The sequence below is a fragment of the Sphaeramia orbicularis genome, chromosome 13 (genome assembly GCF_902148855.1).
Source record: "Sphaeramia orbicularis chromosome 13, fSphaOr1.1, whole genome shotgun sequence".
Lineage (NCBI taxonomy): Eukaryota > Metazoa > Chordata > Actinopteri > Kurtiformes > Apogonidae > Sphaeramia > Sphaeramia orbicularis.
The window spans coordinates 26,262,992-26,269,293 of NC_043969.1; positions in this window are offsets into that span (position 1 = coordinate 26,262,992).

Genomic DNA, 6,302 nt, shown 5'->3' on the forward strand with positions numbered 1-6,302 from the left:
AAAACATGGTGCAATTTTACAATTTAAGTGGAGCAAAATAGGTCTCAGTATTTCACAATGACAGCCTGAAGAAAACAAATATCTTTCTGTGTCCCATTTTTGTGTTTGCATGCCTCTATTTGCTTTAAAGTCTGAGCTCCATTCTGTTGTTACTTCTTGAAATAAATGAGCATGCAGTGTATTAAACATCATTAATTTCAATGTTGCTTGTGAGAGAAAATAAGAAGGATTTCTTTGCAAAAAAAAGTTGGGAATTATATGCGCAAACTTTATTTCGTTGAATGACCTTTGCATCCCCGTTCAGAACAACTGTATAAAGTTCAGTGTCTTGCATAACACAAGCCAAAAACAGTACATATGAGAGAAAACAGAGCACGTAAACTTTGCCATCTGTGACAATGTGCGTCACCAGAGAAGAACGAAGTGTCCTCACATAGGGTCACAACTCCATAAAGGCAAACCCTAGGATACAAGACAATGCTGGTATGCAGGAAACAAATGCTTGATTTCGTATAGACTCCACAGCTTTTGGGAAATCAGATATTTCAGTATTTACTTACACCAGGGCTGCCTTTGAAAGTTTAAGTCTGGCACTGTGAAAGAGAACAAATTGCATGGAATGTTGCTGATAAGTAAAGTGATATTATGATGACTGGTATTGACACACTGTAAGAAAGGAAACAATGTGGATACTGAGTTCACTGTAAAAGGAAAAATGCTGAAGCAGAGTTATGAGGAATGAGGAATTACTGGATGCAGACTATAAGCATGATGAAGATGTAGCCTGCAGGGAATAAAGATAAAGAAGCACCTATGGTACACCATTAGCTTTTTACATCAAGATATACAGCTGAGGTGTGTTGATTGGAACTCATATTAAGTTATACTTCCTCCCACTCCTTTTTGAATGTGCAAATGAAGTCATACTTTGCTTTCATGTATAAGTTTTTTTTTTCCATGATTTCTAACTATGTGTTTTATTTCTAAGGACTAAGTAAGATTACTTTATTTTGTTGCATGTTTGAAATAAACCAAGCAAAAAAAAAAAAAGAAAAAAAAAGAGGACATTGAACAAAGGTGTCCAACATACGACCTGTGGGACAAAAGAGTCCAGTCTGGCTTATCTGGTATAAGTTTGTAAAATGTAAAAATTACATTGAAGATATTAACCCTGTAAAGCCTGAACCAATAAATCATTGACAGAAAATTTCACTTCTTTGAAACTCGAGCCTTTATTGGTCCTTCTGAACAACCAAAACAGATTTTTCAAATGTCAGTTTCGATGTATGTGTTTCAATTTTGTATCATATTTGATACATCAGGTCTCAATGCTCAAATATTATTATTTTTGAACAAACAAAAGCATAGTATAACACAAACATGTCTAACAAATTGGTAATTCTTTTTCAAAATTGGCAAAGTTCTGCCTCCTTCCTCATTAATGACAGTCTTGTAGTGTCACTGGAAAGGCCTCTGGTGAATGAATCCCTCCCCCCTGGTGGATTATCCTTCTATTACATGTATCTAATTGTATACATCAGGTTTTTCAAGAAAAAAAATATCACATTGATCTTGTAGAGCGCTTCAAAGCTCATGTATAAATACAATACATTTGGTGTTAAAGGGTTAACACTTTATAGGTCACTCATAGAAATAATCTGAAATTCAGCATTTCAACCTTAGTGTGCTATTGGAGGACATGGCAAGACTTCATTACTTTTGAGAAAAATTTCAACATTTTTTATTGTTAAGTAGAAAATCAAGGTCAATAAAGTTATGACATTTGGTTCCTTAACTGTAAGTAGCATAAAAAAAAAAATACAAGAAGCATGTATATAAAAATATAAGAAATAACACATGTAAGGTGAAAGGAACATGTATTTTAGAACATTAGAACATCACTTTTAGAACATTAGACCAACATAAGTGCTGATCCAGACACCTGTCCACATCCACATTATCACTTTGAACATCATTCCTTACATTAGTACCATTACTTCATGGTACCTAACAAAGCAGGTACACTCACTGTTCATGCAGAGGTCGACCTTACAGACCCTGTAGAACACATTGGACCTGAGATTGTTAACTTATTGTAACTGTTATCACTGTATTGTAATGTATGTAGAAATTACCAAAAAAAGTCAACGATTAAGGATTTGAATATCATTTCAGTTCAGATTACAAATACAGACCAACTCAGTCTCAAGTGGGGACAAGTAAAATACTATCATAATAACCTATAAATAATGACAACTACAAATTTTTCTCTTGGTTTTACTGTAAAAAAGTAAAATTACACAAAAATATTTACACTTATAAACTATCCTTTTACAAAAAATGGGAATAACCTGAACAAATATGAACAACCTACAATGTCTTAAGAGAAGTAAGTGTAACTTTAACAATATTCTTCCTGTTACTAAATCTTTTATGTATTTGTAGATCCACTATGATCTGCAAATTGTAATGCAAATGATAAACTGAGGCATAATGTTGTTAAAATTGAACTTATACTTCTTAAGAGATTTCCAGTTATCATGTTATTAAAAATTTTAAGGCAACTTTGCAGAGGTAAACATTTTTATAATGGAATTTTACTTGTTTCTTTGTTATTATTATACTTGTCTGACCCACTTGAGATCATTTTGGGCTGTATGTGGCCCTTGAACTAAAATACCTTTGACACCCCTGCCATAGAAGTTTAAAATATCAAGCATAGTTATGTTTATTTAGTAATTTTATTTTATTTTCTTTCTTTTTTTTTTTTTAAGTCGACAGGATGTTGATATAGAGAAACACAATAGAGTCATTGTCTCTTTATGGAAACATTGCATTTAAGACCTGTTTTATCTGAATGTAGCACAGGTGTCAGAGCCATATGACTGAGTGTGTGAGGTCTTTCCAGCTTGTAAAAAAAGTGTAGCTGTTAACCAAAATGATTTTTTCTGGTAATAAAGATGTTTTGCATGAGGAGTGAATGAGAAGCTCACTTAAAGAGACGTATATTTGCATAACCGCTGTCACACCGGTTGTGATTTCTCAGACAGAAAGAAGGGGAAAAAATAGTTTTGGAACCATGATTTACATCGGCTGACACTGCTCTTTGTTTTCTTTGTCACAGTGTCTTTAGTCTCCGATGCAAAAATGCAGGGTGAGGATTTAGGGCTCACTTTCTCCACTGACCTTTAACTTTGTGCTTTTCTTTGCCAGGATGTAACTGTCTTCAGTAAATCTAGTTTGTGTCCTCACAGTCCAGAAGTCAAACAAGGACCAGAACATTTTAGTGAAATGTGGATGTCAGGGGAGCTGGATGACGATTTAACTGACTCTTCCACATCTCTGGTTTGGTGTACGTGCATATTTGTCACATGAAACAGGTCTGGTGTGCACTGTTGTCTGGTCAAGCCTGTGGCTGAGTCATTTCCCTGACCAACGCCGCAGTGTAATCTATGGTTAGACAAAAGATAAATATGAGGCTGTGTGTGTTTATGCTGACATGGTTGGGAATCCTGACGCTTACAAATTCAGCTCAATCAGATTAAATGTTCAAGAAAAAGGGATGTAGACAATAAAGAACAGATTAATAGACGGTAAGGTAGTAAAACCGCTAGGTAGTCATATTGTCAGACTTTATTCCATGCCATGTGTTTTGAATTTTACTGTTTCCCATGAAAGTAGGCCACAGATCATCCACAGTTTCCTGCTTCAAGACTTCAGACTTAGACTGCCTGTTGACACACACACACACACGCACACACACACACACACACACACACACACACATGCGCGCGCACACACACACATGCGCGCACACACACACATGCGCGCACACACACTGGCCTTTACCTTAACCCATGGATGAACACACGCTGGGAGGAATTCTCCACGCTGTGTTGTTTTGAACTGGGAAAGTGCCGAGTATGTGAGAAAAAGAAAGAAGTTAAAATGAAAAGGAGAGGATGATGGAAATCAAGCATTTGACATTTTTCAGACCAAGTCTGTAAATCTATCTCTTTTAATCAGATCTTTGCAGAACACACAAGATGCGTTAATACATTTTCAAGGATGATTCCACAAACCGGCGAACATGGATTTTAGTGTTGCAGACATAAGACACAGTAGATGTGTTATTTTTACTTTTTTTGCCGCTTTGCAAACTGAACATTTTATCCGTTTTGATCTCTTAGATCAGGGGTGTCAAACTCATTTTAGTTCAGGGGCCACATTCAGCTAAATTTGATCTGAAGTGGGCCAAACCAGTAAAATAATTACATAATAATATATAAATGTCAACTCCAAACTTTTCTCTATGTTTTAGAGCGAAAAAAATAAGTTTAGATAATGAAAAGGTTTACATCTACAAACTATCCTTTCAAAAGATGAGAATAACATGAACAAACTGAAAAAATAAGTGTAATTTTTACAATATTCAGCCTCAGTTTATCATTTACACATGTACATTATGACTTACAGATCACAGTGTATTTGTGACAAATACACAAAACATTTAGTAACATGCAGAATATTGTTAATATTGAACTTACTTCTCCTAAGACATTTCAGGTCATTCATATTTGTTCAGGTTATTCACATTTTTTGTGAAATTATATTTTGTTTTAATGTAAATACGTGAAAATATTTACATTTACAAAGAGGAAAATTGGGAGTTGTCATTATTTATATGTTATTATGATAGTATTTTACTGAATCCTGCCCACTTAAGATTGAATTAGTCTGAATGTGGAACCTGAACTAAAAGGATTGTTAATATTTTAGTGTAATTTTTGCATTTCACAAATTCATACCAAGGGCCGGACTGGACCCTTTGGTGGCCTGGATTTGGCCCCCGGGCCGCATGTTTGACACCTGTGTCTTAGATGATAAGACATGATATATCTACAGAGAGCAATGCAATCAAATTACTTTACTTACACTTACAGCAGTTCACAACCTGATCTAGGTTTATTCTCAGCTAAAGATGCTACATGTATTTCTGCTTTAAATATTCAAATATGACCTAAAATTACCATTAGAGTTTTAAATAATTAAAATGCTCTGAAGTTCTGCTAAAGACGCTAAGGTACTGGATTGTTGAGATATGAACTGAATCTACTTACGCTGATGGTCCATTGGATTTATGTGACCACTAGAGGGAGTAGTGAGTCACTCTGCTGGTCTCCTATGGTGAGGAAAACTAACACCACTGTGCCTTTGACCAAAATCAGAAAGTGGCCAGAAAGTGAGAAGAAGCAACTTGTACAGTCAAAGAAAAAGGCTAAGTGATAAAACGTAGAAGCACTGTTGTTGTTTTCACCACTGACTACATCTCTAAATGAAAAGAATGGATTTTAATGCTGAAATCAGTGTTTCTTCTACATGGGTGAGTTTGTTTATGAAACATATGAAGCTATAAAGTTATGATGTGTTGTTATTTTCTATGGTAAGTTCATTATTGGTTGATCCATAGTTCACTCAAACCTTGACTGTTCTGAGGAGATTTGTGGTTTTAATGTTTGCTTTCTGTATTTTTTCTATGACCAGAGCTAAGCTAACGGATATCTAATGTAAACTATCCGCTGAACCAGTAACCTATGGGAAGACTGTCAAAAATAACCAGCCACAAGTTTTTTATTTGAAGGAAAGAACTTGGTAGTATCTTAATACAAATGTGTGTTGTATTAATCAATGAAGTTAGCACTTTTTCCATTGAGTGATACAGTCTGTGGAGACGTAGCTGTGGGTGTGTTCTGGAATGTGACTTCCCTCTACTCTTGATAGTTTGGAGTATCAATACAAACAACTCCTTTAACCCAGTAAAACCATTTGTATCATATTTGCTACACCAGGTTCTGAGACCTCTATGTAATCAACAAGATCAATACTTTCCTTAAAAACTTGTTGTATCTGACCTGATTTGTATTTTCTGTCCACTAGTGGTTTATCATCGCACTACAGCCAGTGGAAAGGCATTTTTTTTTATTTGCCCTTTTCAATATGGTCACTACTGTTAAATCATCACACACACATTGCAGAAAAGTCTTTGTAATCTTCAAGAAGTTTCATTAAGAAGAATATTTTTATTGTTATTTTTGGTTGAAAATTAAAAAAAATATATAAAAAAAATATTGTCATTATGGTGTCATTCAAGGGAAAATAAAAAGGCCGGATAAAGTTTTATAAAAGTTTTATTTAAGAAAATATGTGAAATGTTCTATATTTTCAAAATATTACCGGTAAAATGTGTTTTTGTATCTAAATCTAACATTGTTGTAAGCAAAAAGTTGCCAAAAATGCCCAAT